General features: G+C 33.4%; 1 pseudogene; it reads left to right on the forward strand.

Annotated features, from left to right (window-relative positions):
- The window catches only part of LOC144372747 (son of sevenless homolog 2-like), a 40,355-nt pseudogene extending 23,446 nt beyond the window's left edge, over positions 1-16,909 (forward strand).
- The last annotated feature ends 495 nt before the right edge of the window (positions 16,910-17,404 follow it).

Below are 17,404 nucleotides of genomic sequence, written 5' to 3' on the forward strand. Positions count from 1 at the left end.
AAGATTAAAAATAAATACGGTGTTACCCCAATTTTGCAAAAAAGAAAAAGTTTCTATTTATTTATTTATGTATATATAATCACACATAATAAAACACCAGAAAATATAGTAAAATATAAACAGGGTGGTTTCTAATTAGTGAGATTTCTTTTTTTTTTTTTTTGAGGGGAGCACTTTGCTAAAGTATTAAATTTCCTACTTTGGAGCTTAAATTTTTACTTGCAAAATATTTGGTGAATATTTTTTGATAAAGATAAAATATTTTTGATAAAAATACTTTTGTACTAGAATTTGACACAGGTAAGTTATAAAGTTTATTATAATTTCTCTTGATTACTTTTGAATATGTCTTTCCAATTATCAAAGTTCTATTGTGGTTTTTTAAACTATAATTTTGGTTCTAAACACTTTTGTTAGCTTACTCGTGATCATTATGTTATAATTAGTAGACTACTAAAGGATAAGTGTTAACTACTGAGCCATTAAAACCTGTTCATCTTATAATCATAATGTTTGACTAGAATATGACTTCCAGAGAAATTATGTAATCTTATTGAAAAGTAGAGCGACTGGAATAAACAATCTTTGTAACCTTTCCAGACATTGTGATCTCTTAATTTTTTAGTTTTAAAAATGATAAAATAAATAATTTTCACTAAAAATTTGAGTAAGTATATACTTAGGAGTATTTCTTTAATTCCAGAGGTTCTTTGAAAACCTTAACCCCATGGGAAGCTCATCTGAAAAAGAGTTTACAGATTATTTGTTCAACAAGTCACTAGAAATCGAACCCCGAAACTACAAACAGCCTCCTCGATTTGCAAGTCCATGACAATGTTGGAAAATATTATTTTTAATATTTAACAACCTATTTCCTTAAAATTGTAATCAAATAGCTATTTTTAGATATTTTATAGTACTATTTCTAAAATTATGTATACTGTAAAGGAAGATATCAGCTTTTTTGATAAAATCTGATGTATCCTTTGTCCTACTACCATTTATCTGTCAATTTTTGATCCCTTCTAGTATAAGAGAAACAGGTGTGAGAATATGAGAGCCTAGCAGTAGCTGAATGGAACAAAGGAAGTGAAAAGAACTGGGAAAAGAGTAAGCAGTAGTATATAGGTTTTTTTTTTGCTTGACCATTGGCTCCTGCCATTAGGGCTCCATGGTCTGTGGTTGCCAGTGAAACCCATCTCTCACACTAGGAATTGCTTCTACACTTTCTAGTTATTCCACAGGTTTGCAGTGGCAACAGAAATAATGGAAGACTAATTCTAAGTCACTGAAAGTGAAGCAAGATTTGGAAAAAAGTAAAAATCATTTATAAACAGACTTCCTTTGGCAAAGCAGTAAACTAGGTAGTTGCATGGTATCTCATTCTCACATCAGTATATGATAATGATTATCCTTACTTTATAAATAAAAAAATTGAGGCTCAAAGAGATTAAATAACTTTTTCAAGACTGAACAGCTAGTTTTTGGCACAGTTGAGATTTTAACTCAAACTTTTTTGAGTGGGTGCTAGGGATCTATCCCAGGGTCTCATGCATGGAAGGCAAGGGCTCTACCACTAAGCTATATCCCCAGTCTTTTTAATTTTGTTTTTAATTTTAGAGACAGGATGTCTCTTACATTGCCCAGTGTTTTAGTCACTTTTTCATCACTATGACCAACAAGAACAACATCAAGAGGAAAAAGTTTATTTTGGCTCATGGTTTCAGAGGTTCAGTCCATGGTCAGTGGACCCCTAATTTTGGGCCTGAGGTGAGATAGAACATCAGGCAGAAGCAGAAAAGCGTGAAAGAGGTAAAGCAGCTCAAGATGTGGAAACCAGGCAGCAGAAGCACTCTTTCTCACCAGGGTCAAAATATAAACCCAACGGTATAACTCCCAGTGATATACTTCTTCAGCTATACCCTACCTGCCCATAGTTACGACTCAGTTAATTCATTGAAGTGAATTAATTCACTGATTATGTTATAGGTCTCATAATCTTATCATTTCACCCCTCAACATTCCCTCATTGTCTCACACATCAACTTTTGGGGGATACCACATATCCAAACCACAATATCCAAGCTGGCCTCAAACTTGACAATCCTCCTACCTCATCCTCCTGAGTAGCTGGTATTATAGGCATTTACCACAGCATTTGCCTCCAACTCAAATTTATGAATCTGAGTTTTTTGTTTTTTCATCAAGTTACCACTGCCAGAGTTTTAAAATTGGGATGGAGTTTAGGATAGGGAACAATGATAGCCCTCTTCACCAAAGGGTTTTGAAAGCACTGTTATAGAGATTGAACATTTAGTATAAGAAAAGGGGAAAAGGGGACTTTTTAAAAAGTGAAGCACATAACATAATATAAACATAAATTATGTTACCAGTAAATATTTATTAAATTGATATAAGTTATTTGAAAAAAAGTTTAGATATAAGTGTTTTAGGAGCTAAAGGTTGTTTTGACACAATTTTTTAGGCATTTTATTTCTACAGTTATTGAAAGAGATTTACTTATATTCAAGTTCATTTTTAAATTAATCCAGTTAAATCCAGAAGTTATTACTAGAATACCACAAACTGCCCCTGCAGATTGGTATTTTGTTGCACTCTTTTAATTTATTCCTTGAGAATTAATTAACTGGTTCCTTGAGAACTAATTAACTAATAATGTAACTCATGAAAATAAATGATACTAATTATGTTTACTTTTCCTAGGCTAGGAAATCAACCTACTCCTTAAAATCTCCTGGAATAGGGCCTAATTCAGGACGGCATGGCTCTACCTCAGGCACTTTATGAGGTCATCCAACACAATTAGAAAGAGAACCTTATAAGATAAGCTTTAGTCGGGTTGCTGAAACTGAGCTCGAATCAACAGTGTCAGCACCAACCTCTCCAAATACACCATCTACTCCACCAGTGTCTGCTTCTTCAGAACATAGTGTGTTTTCAGATATGGATCTCAATAGTTCCTGTGGTAAGTATTTGATACAAACCATTTGGTAAAAAAGGAATTTTTGTTTCAGATAATTCTCATCATTTTAATTAACAAACTACAGAATCCTTTGTAATCAAATCAGTATGAAAAGTAGCATCTAAATGTGAAAATGGTGATTATCACACTTATGCATTTGTTAATGCATGTTGTTTTCTGATTTATTCATTCAAAAAGATTTATTTAGTACTTTTGGGACCTCACCACCACTTGAAAGGGAGCAACAGGCAGTGAATAAAAAAATAAGTACATAAGTTCAGTGAGGAAAATTGAAAGGGACTGTGATAGAAGGGGAACCATTTACACTAAGAAAGAGAAAAACATTCTAGGTACAAGGAATACTTAGTTTCATCTTTCTAAAAAAACTGACACATTAAAAGATGGTGATAAAATTTTGTGCTATGTATATTACATGTTACTTTATGCTGACATGTAAAAATAAAACCATACATGTTACCTATCTTTTCAAATTAATTTTTCTCTTCCCAATAGGTAGCAATAGCATCTTTGCTACAGTGCTCTTGCCACATTCAAGTAAGTATGATTCTAATGAAATTACTATAATAATAATAATCTGGTTGACCAAATTTGTATTTAAACATTTTGGGGCTTAGCAACATGGAAAGAATAAGAAAATTTTTTTCCCTCCCTCCTTCTCCTCTCCCCTTCACCCTATCCCTCTTTTCTTCTTTATTTCTGTTTTGCTGGAGATTGAGCCCCAGGCCCTATACATTCTAGAAAAACCCTCTACTGATGAGCTATATTCCCAGCTTGAAAGAAATTTTTATAAATAAATTGAATTATTTGCTTATTGTTATGTAATATTTAAATTTTTTTATAGTTTTTTAAAATTATTTTATGACCTGTGTTCAAGGGACTGTGTGACCTTGAACAAATTATTTTTTATCTCCAAACTTATTAAGGACCAAATGAAATAACTGTTTAGAATACCTAATTTGTTTCTTAGCACAGAATGAACAATTATTTCATATCAGTTGCCTATCTTCTTCCCCACCCCTTCCAATTCATTTTCCTGTAGGAATAATACACAGTCAGCACTTTACATATGTGGTTTCCATACCCATGGATTCAGTCAGCCACATATTGAAAATGTAGTTATACCTACAGTGCTTGCATCTGTACTGAACACATATAGATTTTTTTGTATTGTCATTGTTTCCTAAACAATACAGTGTAACTATTTATATAGTATTTCTACTATAGCAGGTATTTTAAATAATCTAGAACTGGGCATGGAGGCACACACCTGTAATCCCAGCTACCCAGGAGGCTGAGGCAGGAGGATTGCAAATTCAGTGTCACCCTGGACAATTAGAAATACCTCCAGGGTTTGTATTTTTTAAAAAAACAAACCCTGCACTGCTAAAGCACTGGCCTAGCATATGTGACACCCTGGGTTCAATCCCTAGTACCCCACCTCAAAACAATACTAATAATGTAGAGAGGATTTAAATTTGCAGAATATATGTAGGTTAAAAGCAAATATATCATAGTAAATTGCATTATATAACATTATTATGCATTGTAAGAGACTTAAGCATCTGTGGAGTTTGTATCTGAAATATGCTATAATCAGTCCCAGATACCAAGGGATGACTATATTAAATGTTTATTTAAAGTTCCCAGGATAGCGTTTGATAATTTATTTCTTGATATCTTATTTAGTTAAAGTAGTATTTTAAGAAAAGCAGTATTTTATCATCCTAAATTATTTCATCATTTATTATCAAAATGTTATTAACTTTCTGTGGCAATTTGTTTAAGACAAAAATAACCCTAAAAGGAACACAGCAGCTTTGGGAATAATTCTCTCAATCTGGAGAACCTCCCGTCTAACATAGTAAAATGTATATATTATAGACAGTAGCAGGAATTCCAGTCTTTTCAATGGTCTGAGTCAGAGGCTGAGACAGCAACCAATGCAAACTGGTTAAACACTTAAAATGAAATTAACAGAAGCTCCCTACCCCATGTCTCTTCACCCCTTTTCTTGTTCCTCATTGAAACTTCATTTCTAAAATGATTTTTTATATTGCTTCCTCTTTTGAATCATTAATTTTACATACTATTTACTGATGAGGATTTCATATTCTGCCTTACCTATACTTATCACATTGAGGGCAATGTGATATTATTCACTATTAGATCAAATGGTATTTATTGTATTTCCTTTTTAATACACTTCTATTTCCTGGAGTTAAGAATTTACTCATTAAAGCATGGATTTGTTTAAGACATTGCTTGGTCTTCCCATGCCCTTTTATAGCACATTTTCATAAGATCAAGCCTATTAGAAAACCTATCAGAGTTTTCATTTATCTTCCCCTTTCCACCCCTTCTCCTCTTCCACTTGGAAACCTCCTTCCTGACATTTTCCAATTTGAACTGGTTGCTGTCTTAGCCTCTGACCCAACCATCATCTTAGAAGTTTCTTTATCATCCAGAAATTCCCTTCACCTTCCTCCTGTATTGAATTTTTGTTTCTTAGATTCCTTTCTTTATGTGTTCCCTCATTTTGGTAGGGGCACATACTTGCATAGTAACCTGTTAAAGTATACTGTAGTATATAAATGTTTAAGTTCTTAAGTTTCTGGAAGTGTATTATACATTTAATTGTTAATAGTGTGCCTGAGTATAGAATTTAAATTATCTTTACTGTCTTCTAGCTTTTATAATTGCTAATACCATATTAATTCATTCACATATTGAATGTAATTTTTTCTTTTTTTTGGTAGTACTGAAGGTTGAACTCAGGGATACTCTGCCACTGAACTACATACACAACCTTTTTATTTTTTATTTTAAGATAGGGTTTTTTAAATTTTGAGATAGCTGCCTTGACTAACCTCAAAATTGTGATTCTCCTGCCTCAGACTCTGTAGTATCTGGGATTATAGGCATGTGCCACTGTGCCCAGTTCAGTACATATTTCTGAATGCTTGATATGTACAAGAGATATGGCAGTGAACAAAATAGACAAAAATTATTCTTTCAGTGACCACAGTTTCTGTTTCCTTTTTTTTTAATAGCCAAGGTATAACTACAGTTGTAAAAGGATTTAAATGAAGTAAAAGTTTATTTCTCAAAAAAGCCAGAACAAGTAGACATTTCTGCTCCACAGGATTTTTCAGGCTAGCAGGGTGATTCAGAATTCTCAAGATGTGGCTTCGATCTCTATCTTGAACAACTGCTCCAATAGTTACCATTTTTCAGCTAGCAGAAAGGTGGAGAGCAAGAACATTTGTTATGAAAGCATGCATACATCACTTCTGCTCTCATTCCAAAACTTAGTCACATGGGCTTACCTAGCTGCAAGGTAGGTTAAGAAATGCTGTTTGTAACCACACAGCCTTTCTTAGCCTCTGGTATTAGCTGGCAATTCTTGTATACCTTTTCTTTCTGATATTTCATTGTACACAGATTTTTGTTTCATGCACAAAATTATTTGCCTTCAGGCTCTCAAAGATGAAACATAAATGAAGCCAGGCATGGTGGCGCATGCCTGTAATCTCAGTAGCTTGGGAGGCTAAGGCAGGAGATTGCAAATTCAAGGCCAGCCTCAGCAACTTAGTAAGAAGCTGTTTCAAAATTTAAAAAATTAAAAGGGCTGAGGATGTGGCTCAGTGGTTAAGCACCCTTGGGTTCAATCTTCAGTAACAACAAAGAAAAGGAAAATAAAATAAATGAATTTTGTGTTTACCTTCAGGCTATGTGTATAAAGTGTATGTGAAACATAAATGAATTTTTTTATTTAAACTTGGGCCTCAACCCCCAAATATCTTATTATATATGTAAATATTCCAAGTCTAAAATCCTTATTACTTCCTGTCCCAACCATTTTGGATAAGCAGTATTCAACCTACACTTAGTTTGTACAGCTTCTCAGCTAAGCACAAGGGATTTGGTGGCAAACAAGAAAGACTTTCTGCCTGTTTATACAAAATACCTCCAAATTTTTTGGAAAAAAAATCATGTGCATGCAGATTATATTGCTCATCTTCCTCTCTTGATTTTTTACTTCATTTATAGCTCCTTGGTCTCTTATGTTAGTTCCTCTTTAGCTTTCCAAACTGTTAACATTGGAAAGACTTGATCTTGAAACCTCTTTGTTTCTTTGTTTCTCACTTACCTCATTCATTAACATATCATTTATGGGATAATTTCCAGGTTCATATCTCCAACTAGATTTAGACTCATATATTTAATGACCTGTTCCACATTTTCATTTGGATATCTGATAGGAATCTAAACTTAACCTTTCCAAAACTGAGCCTCCAAAGCTGTTTTTCCTACCGCCTTCTCATCTCAATTCAGTTACTTAGGCCAAAAATATGAGAAGTAGCTTTTCTCTCTTTCTTCATACCTCAAATGTGACCCAATCAACAAATCTTGATTACCCTCAATATATATCAAGAATCTAACTATCTCTTACCATTTCTACTGCTACTACGCTGATAGCCACTACAATCTCTTAACCTTTTTCAATATGATAGCATCCTAATTTTCCATTTTTCTTGCTTTAGTATATTTTTTTCCTTTTTTAAAAATTAAAGCATTATAATTCTACATAGTATTTGGGTTCATTTTGACAAGATCATACATACAAGGAATTTGATTTCCTCTCCTCCGAATTTTCCCTGACCCTTACTGATCTTCCTTTCACTCCTTTATTTATCTATATTTAACTGGTATTTTCTACATATACATTAAGGAGAAATTCCCTTTGGCACATTTACATATGTATATAAAATGATTTTGTTAAATTCATTTCATGTTTCTTTAACTTTCCTTTTTTCTTCTCGTTTTCCTACTTCTACTCCAATGTGATATTCCCTGTATCTTTATGATATCTATTTTCCTCCCCCAAAGCCTTCTTTCCCTTATTTTGTTCTAGCTTCCACATACAATAGAAAATATTTGATCCTTGATTTTCTGAGTCAGGCTTATTTCACTTAGCATACTTTTCTCCATCTTCATCTGTTTACCTGCAAAAGCCATTATTTCACTCTTCTTTATGGCTGAGTAAAACTCCATTGTGTATATATATTTGCCACATTTTCTTGATCCACTTATCTGTTGACAGGCATCTGGGTTGGCTTCATAATTTGGCTATTGTGAATTGTGCTGCTGTAAACATTGTGGTGGCTGTATCACTATAGTATGCTGATTTTAGTTATTTTGAACAAATACTAAGGAGTGGGATATAGCTGGGTCATATGGTTTTTCCAAAGTGGTTATACTAATTTGCAGTCCCACTAACAATGTATGAGTGTACCTTTTTCTCCATATCCTCATCAGCATATATTATCTATATTCTTGATAATTGCCATTCTGATTAAGTGAGATGAAAGCTTAGTGTAGTTTTGATTTGCATTTCCCTGATTGCTAGAGATTTTGAACATTTTTCATATATTTGTTGGCCATTTGTGTTTCTTCTTTTGAGGTATGTCTGTTTTTTGCCTTATAACTGTGAGGTTATTTTGGCATTGAGTTTTTTGAGATCTTTATATATTATTAATATTAATTAATCCCCTGTCAGTGGAGCAGCTGACAAAGATTTTTTCCCATTTTGTAGACTCTTTCTTCACACGCTTAATCATTTCCTTTGCTGTGTAGAAAGAAACTTTTAATTTGATGACATCCCAGTTATTGATTCTTGGTTTTATTTCTTGAGCTTTAGGGGTCTTGCTGAGGAATTGATGCCTCCACCTATAGATGGGGTGTTGACCCTATTCTCTTTGAGCAGTTTTAAGATTTCTGGTATAATTTCTAACTCTTTGATCCATTTTGATTTGACTTTTGTGCAGAATGAAAGATGGGGATCTACTTTCATTCTTCTACATAGAGATATCCAGTTTTCCCAGCTATTTGTTAAAAGACTGTCTTTTCTCTAACATGTATTTTTGGCATATTTTTCAAGTATTGGATGGCTGTAGAAATGTGAGTTTGTTTCTGTCTATTCCATTGATCTTCAGGCTATTTTTGCTGCTGTAGCTCTGTAATATAATTTGAGATCCTCCTGTATCACTTTTCTTATTCAGAATTGCTTTGGCTCTTGTGGATATCTTAATCTTTCAAATGAATTTAAGGACTGTTTTTTCTAGTTCTGTGAAGAATGTCATTGTTATTTTGATGGGAATTGAGTTTTTTAATCTGTATATTGCTTTTGGTAATATAGCCATTTTGACAATATTAATTCTTCCTATCCAAGAACATGGGAGGTATTTTTATGTTCTGAGATTATCTTCAATTTCTTTCTTCATTTTTCAATGTAGAAATCTTTCACCTTGTTTAGATTAATTTCCAGTTGTTTGTTTGTTTGTTTAATTTTGAGGATATTGTGAAAGGAATGATTTTCCTGATTTCTTTCTCAGCTGAATTGCTTTTGGAATACAGAAAAGCTATTGATATATGAGTGAATCCTGCTACTTTGCTAAATTCATTCATTAGCTCTAGGAATTTTATGGAAGAATTTTTTTGGTCTTCTAAATATAAGATCATGTCATCAACAGACAGTGATAAGTTTGACTTCTTATTTTCCTGTTTGTATTTTTTAATTTCCTTCTCTTGCCTAATTGCTCTGGCTAAAGTTTCGAGAACTATATTGAATAGAAGTGGTGAGGGTGGACATCCTAGTCTTGTTTCTGATTTTAGAGGAAAAGCTTTCATTTATTTTTCATTCAGTATGATGTTGGCTTTGGGTTTGTTGTATACAGCCCCTATAATGCTAGATAAGTTCCTTCTATCCCTAGTTTCTACAGCATTTTAACATGAATGGTTGCTGTATTTTATCAAAGGCCTTTTCAGTATCTATTGAGATGATCATATATATGGTTTTTGTTCTTTATTCTATTTAAGTGGTGAATTACATTTATTGAATTGTGTATGATGAACCAACCCTGCATCCCTAGGATGAAACCTACTGTGGTCATGGTGTATTTTCTTCGTTATATGTGTTTTAATGTGATTTGCTAATATTTCATTAAGGATTTTTGCATCTATATTTATCAGGAAATTGGGCTGTAGTTTTCTTTCCTAGATAATTGATAATTGCAATTTGGTATCTGGTTTGGATGTTAGGGTTATACCTGCTCCAGTATACATATATTTTTTAAAAATATTTTTTTTAGTTGCAGTTGGACACAATGCCTTTATTTTCTGTATTTTTATGTGGTGCTGAGGATCAAACCCAGGGCCTCACACGTGCTAGACGAGCGGTCTACCACTGAGCCACAACCCCAGCCCCTCCAGTATGTTTTTAATACAACAGCCAGACTGATCCTTTTAGGAAATAAATAAGACCTTAACTCTCCTGTATATAAAACTTTCCATCTCACTCAGATTAAAAGTTAAAGTTCCTTCATAGGGCCCACAAGGCCTTACAGGGCTTGGCTTCCTTTGATCTGTGAGATCTAATAATCTGCTGTTTTCTTCCCTTACTCTTCACTGCTTTAGTTATTCTGCCTCTAGAACACAAAGGCACATTACTACATTAGGACTTCTGCTTTTGCTATTCCTTCTGTTTCTAATGCTCTTTGACCACTTGGCATCATGGCCTGCTCCCTTGACTCCTTCAAGTTTTTGCTTAGTGTTTCCTTAGTGAGTTCTTCCCCAATCACCTGTTTAAAATTGCTTCCCATCCACCTATTCCTGAACCCCTTTCCTACAAATTATTTCTTCTTATGGTGTATAGCTATGCTACTTTTACATATTTATTATTTCTCTCCAACCAGAATGTAAACTCCATAAGCAAGTCACTATTATATTGCTATAAAGTAGAACAGTATTTGGCAGTATAGTAAATAGCCCAATGTTAATGAAAACAATCTGGTAACAAAATGCTCTTCATTAAAAATAAAATTGTGTTCACACAACAAGGGTTATTGAGTGTCTACTTTGTATAAACATAGTGGTTATGTGGTGGCTATAGAGTCAGACTCAAATTCAGAAACTATCAAATATGTCCCACCATCATTTAGATATCTTCTGTTTCCATGAGTCTATGTGTTTATAAAGAAGAAAAGACTCATGTAAGACTACCTTAAACAGTAAGAACCCATTCTGAAAGACATAATTGGAACTGTATAGGAAAGCTGCTTTAGGACTAGTTGATTCAGTGGCTCAATGATGTTATTAAAGACTGAAGTTCCTTTTGACTCTCATTGTTTTGTCCAGATTAACATCTTTATCTACAGCTGTTTTTCCATAAGGTCATAAAAAATGCTGGCAGGAATGATAAAAGTTATATGTTTCTTTATTCAGCAGATAGAGAAAGGTTGAGAAACAAAATGGCAAAGTACTTTTCCAAAATAACAAGTTGTAAGTGGGCACAAGTTTTTAAGTTGTTAAGTGGGCACAATACCTTTATTTTGTTTTATTTTTATATGGTGCCAGGGATCGAACCCAGTGCCTCACGCATGCTAGTCAAGCACTTTACCACTGAGCCACAACCCCAGTCCAAGGGATATCCTTTTTAATAGCCTCCAGAAAAATCTCCTTTGGTATTTCAGTGACCAGTTGAGTTCTAAGTGATGAGTTTAATAGAGTAATTCCATTTCTTTAGTGGGAATTTTCAGACTTGAACTAATCAGGCCTTATTCCTGTTGCTAAGGGGTAAGGTCAGCTTTCCCTGAAGCACACATGGCTACATGTATGAGAAGGTGGATAAAAATCTGATTGTGGTAAGAAAATGAGAAAGTGAATCCCGTGCCCACTTCTTATCAATACTCCCAAAAGTATACTTTTCATATCAACTGTTGGGTCCCTGAACCAGCAGAACCCCTGAAAGTAACTGCAGAGTCCACATAATCAGGGCAGCAACTTTTGACATGGAATAATAAATTTAATATCTGTATTTGAGGAAAAAGTTCCAATTCTGAGTCAATCCCTTTTGCTGGCTCCTTGTTCTTCATCATGAAAAATGTAGCAGTTGTGGAGGGGTAGGAGGGAATCTAAATGCAGTGACCAAGACCATGAATGGCTGCTAAAAATGTAACATTCTTGAGAAATACTAGTGAGATATGTCAAGTTCTGCAAGAGGATTGGAATTAAAAAATGTACAGTAAAATTACTATATACATCAGTATAGAAAAGTTTTTCTTTTTAAAAGAAACACAAATCTATTGCTTTATAGGAAAGACAGTAGAATGAATTAGACATAACTTTCCTTTGTTCATATAGGAATACATGACCAGTGTAACTCCACATTGTATACAACCACAAGAATTAGAAGTTATACTCCATTATGTATAATTTGTCAAAATACATTCTGTCATGTATAACTAAAAAGAAAAAATAAATTTTTTTTAAAAACATAGCTCTATAAGTCAGTGGAAAGTGACTTAAAATTATCAGATGTGTTTATATCACATCTTATACACTATTTTTAATGCCCCTAATGCTTTGGCATTGCTATTCTCTATTTATTCCTTATTTATATCTCTGATAGCTTTAATTTTCTAAACAGTCATTCGCTGCATACATCTATTGTACCTGGTTGAAGTGTAGTAGAATCTGTGAGTAGTGATGAGTAGTAGCTATGACTTGTTGACATTTCCATTAAATTGTTTATACATACATTACAAATGTGGATTTGTGTTGTATTGGGCTGAAAGTTAACAGGCTTTCAGCCACCACTTTTTAATTTTTATTTAGATTCATTGTGTATGTAGCAAACTCTTGTCTTTTATTTTTTACTGGAACTAGGGATTTAGCCCAGGGGTGCTTTAACCACTGAACTACATCCCTAGCCTTATTTTATTTTATTTTGAGACAGGGTCTTGCTAAGTTGCCCAGGCTGACTGAACTCATGATCCCCCAGCTTCAGTGTCTCAAGAGGCTGTGGGATTTCAGGTGTGCCACTACCATTTCCAGCAACTCTTGTCTTTTAAAATATAAGAATGGAAAATATTTCTTGTAATCTGCTCTTTTGCAAAGAATATTTAATTTTTAAACATTATGCAGGCAGTGAATTGTATGAACCAGATCATTTTTGTATTGATTGATTAGTAAAACTTCTATAAACTTATATTTATTAAAATAATGGCAGTACTTAGTATTATTTGCAATTTGAATCATTTAAATCTAATACTAGTTGGAATATTTTTTCTAAATTTTATGCGCTATCAGTGAAGGTCTGCAAAAATGTATAAAATTAAACAAACAATACATAAAATTTCCTTTTTATTACATAAAATTGCAATGCATACCTAGTAAATCTTGAGTGGTTATTTAACAAATTACTAGGTGGGTAGTGTCTTTCAGTAGGTATTTAATATTTTCTGAAGAAGTAGGAATTATGAGTTATATCATTCTAAAATTATTTGTGTGCCATTGTTTTTATCCTTACAGTTTTAACTCATCAAAGCAATGATCCAAAAGTAAATTTTAGGAAATTTAGGCTATTATTTGTTCTGTTATTCTAACAGTCTCGGGAATTTTTTTTACAAAGACTAATATGAATTTGATTTTATTTCTTAAATTTTGAATTTTGTTATATATCATTTAAATGATAATATAAGCATTTACACTGTAGTAGCATTTTTAAAATAGCAACCTTCTTTGCTATTTTATTAAAAATCTAGGCTTTTCACCCTTTTGGCTTTTTGAGGAGGGTGGTACCAGGGATTGAACCCAGGGTAAGTTAACCACTGAGCCACATCCCCAGTCTTTTTAGTATTTTTTATTTTGAGACAGGGTCTCACAAAGTCCCTAGAGTCTTGCTAAGTTGCTGAGGTTGTCTTGAATTTGCATTCCTCCCACCTCAGCCTCCTGAGTTATTTGAATTATAGGAATGCGCCACTGGGCCCAGCACCCATCTGACTCTTAAACTTAGTATCTTTACAAAGTGCACTGGAAGGTCTGTTACTGCAGAAGGGTTGGGAAACAATAAGACCATGTGATAAAGTCATTTGATAATGAACACTGTGAATATTTCAAGTTTGTTTTATAAAATCTAAAAGAAAACTTTTGTCAAACTACAAAATCTATGTATACTTCTAGATTGTAAGAGTTGATAGTTTTATTTATGACTTTGTAGATTGTTATTTGGATATGAAACAAAACAGAAAAATATATTGAGAAGGAATATGTTTGACTTCTTTAATGTATCACATTTCTTAAAACATTTTTAATGTGTGCTTAATATTTAATAAACCAAAAATGATACAATTACAGTGTCATGCATATTGTCAATGACAAAAGTAAAATTATTTTGTGGTAGCAGGAAACAAAAACTATACTTTGATGTCCCATAAGCAGTCACTTAGCATGTTTAAAACTAAATTCATCAACTTCTTTCCCAACTTATTCCTGCAAACTCAATCTAAGTATAATGACAAATAAGACATGATGAATGTCTCTATAATAACTGTGAATGTGGAGAAAAATTAAATGGGGAGTTGGACCATAATTTTAGAGTTCTTTAAAACCATATAAATAAGACAAAAGAAATTGATCAAAATGAAAATAGTTCTTATTCTGTACCTAGTTGACCTGTTCAGGAGTAATTTTCCTCTAATACTTTATTATTTTGTAAATTTTCTTCAGTGTGACTCTATAACATATACCTTATTATTAAGAGATTTGCAAAGAGAGTTATATGATATATAACCCTACTTTATGGTCTCCTATATGGAGATTTTATTACCTGTGTAGTCATGAACCTGATTGTAGCTGCTTCAGAGTAAATGTTTTCTGCTTAGGATAATTTTTCTCTAAAAGTAACTACATATATACATTCATGTTTTTGTTTGGTTTTGTTTTAGATTTTAAAAAGACTTTTGGAGGCGGAGTCTCATTATTAATCATAACTAAATAATGTGCCTTCACTTAGCTATCATATATACTGTGTACCAGGAACTGTGTTAGGTACTAGGGATACAAAATAAATGAGCTGTCCTAAGAGAGCTTACATTTTAGAAGAGAAGATAGATAATATATAACAGGCATTACAGTCTGATAAATGCCATGGCAGAAGTGATCACAGTTGCAATGAAGTTTTGTTGGATTAATTGCATTGTAAATTGTGGTTAAACTAATCTTTGCCTCCCTAGAGTCTGTCTTCAGTTCGTGTGGTAGTTTAAGTAAACCAAGTGAAGAGCTACTGATTCCTCCTCCACTTCCTCCTCGAAGAAAGTTTGACCAAGATGCTTCAAATTCAAAGGTAGTCAACAGGACCTGGATTTGCCTTAATTTATTTAAAAATTTATGGATTTTCAAGATAGGACTTTATTTTTTCGAATTTGTTGTATTTTTGGCTTTTCTTTATCATTTTCCACATTTATATTGTTGTATTTGAAAAATGCTTTTAGTAGTTGTTTAATTCTTATAAAAAAACCTTTCCTTTAAAAAAGCGGGGGGGTGGTGCTGATTCACAGACTCAGAAATACACTTTTTTTCTGGTACTAGTATGTGAAGGATTCTTCCAACTTTCCATCAGCTTTTCAAATTTAATTTTTGGAAAGCTTGTTAAAACCTGATATGTTAACCCTTACTCCTGGAGTTTTTGATTCAGTAGATCTGGAGTGAGGTCTCAAAAATTTGATTTTCTAACCAAAGGCCCAGTGTTCTCTCCAATGTGCAGTTGCTAACTCACAATAAGCAGTGGGGAGGGGAGAATAGAAATTCACTGGCTCAGACAAAGGGGAATGAAGGGAAGGGACGAGGAATGGGAATAGGAAAGACAGTAGAATGAATCAGACATAACTTTCCTATGCTCATAAATGAATACATGACTCCACATCATGTACAACCAGAAGAATCGGAAGTTATACTCCATGTATGTATGATATCTCAAAATATAATCTCCTTTCATATATAACTAAAAAGAACAAATAATTTTTAAAACAATTTGCTTTTCTAACAAGTTCCCTACTGGTACTGATGTTGCTGATCCTTGGATGACCCTTTGAAATCCACTGTTCTGAGTGTCATTGGGAAAAGTAGAAGTAAATGCTTAATCAGAAGAAGCTGGACATTAAGTCTCCTTAACATCATGTCCTTTCATATCTACAAAACTCTATATTATTTTTGCTTACCTATTTTTATAATTAAAATTCATGAATTTCTTAAATTTATGAAATAGTAACACAAAGCAAGATAAATTGAAGCTTTATGTTCTAAGACTTCAATTAAAACATCTCATATGTAGAAGTATTAAACAGAGCCCTTGATTAAACTAGAAGTGATATACTTATAAATCTGATAATTAAACCAGATTAATTTACTTTGAGCTTCTGGATTTAATTTGTGTGTTGAGTTAAAAAATTCTTCTGTGTGAAGAATTTTTCAGACTTTTAAAATTGCCTTGTAAGTTTTTCAGGAGAAAAGAATTATAGTTATATAACTTTTTGTTTTAAAGGGAACTGTGAAATCTGATGACGACCCTCCTGCTATTCCACCAAGACAGCCTCCTCCCCCAAAGATAAAACCCAGAGTTCCTGTTCCTACCAGTACATTTAATGGACTTCTGCATAGTCCACCTCCACCTCCGCCAACAGATCCTCTTCCTGATACCCCCCACCAGTTCGCCTTCGACCTCCAGAACACTTTATAAACTGTCTGTTTAATCTTCAGCCACCTCCACTGGGACATCTTCACAGAGATCCAGACTGGCTCAGAAACATTAGAACATGTCCAAATTCACCAAGCACTCCTCCTAGCACACCCTCTCCAAGGGTACCATGTCAATGCTATCACAACAGTCTTGCTCATCCTCAAGCTCCCCCTGTTCCACCAAGGCAGAATTCAAGCCCTCACCTACCAAAACTTCCACCAAAGACTTACAAGTGAGAGTTTTCACATCCCCCATTGTACAGACTGTCTATGGTAGAAAATGCAGAAACTCCTCAATAACCTTAGCCATATGTAGTCATTGACACTGGAATAGTATTTGTAAAGCTTTTTTTTTTAAATTTATTCAAAAAGGCATAGTATTTTAGTTTTTTTGGTTTTTGTTTTTTGTTTTTACAAATAATGCTCTTCAGAAATGCTACTGATCAAATAAGCTTTTAAGAATTGGAAAGATAAAATACAAAAGTCCTTTACCAATATCCTCAGGTGATCAGTTGCATTGCCTTGTCTTGGATCCTCAGTGCTGTCAAAAGGCCAGTATAATGAATTTATATTTGCACTGTAGACTCTGCTAAAATATGGTTTAAAGTGACTTTGTTTGCACTGAAAGGGGATAGTGTTTTTGTGGAATTTTTCAAATTTGAGTAATAGAGGCCTTTTTTTAAGGTAATGAATTTACACAAATATAGAGGTGTATGGTGTTACTGATTTTTAAATCTCTTTGACCATCTTCTGGAAGGTTTTTACTTGTAGTTTTTACATCTAGGAGAATTGTGAATAACACCCACTGTTCTTAAATTCTTTAAT

The sequence above is a fragment of the Ictidomys tridecemlineatus genome, unplaced genomic scaffold (genome assembly GCF_052094955.1).
Source record: "Ictidomys tridecemlineatus isolate mIctTri1 unplaced genomic scaffold, mIctTri1.hap1 Scaffold_155, whole genome shotgun sequence".
Lineage (NCBI taxonomy): Eukaryota > Metazoa > Chordata > Mammalia > Rodentia > Sciuridae > Ictidomys > Ictidomys tridecemlineatus.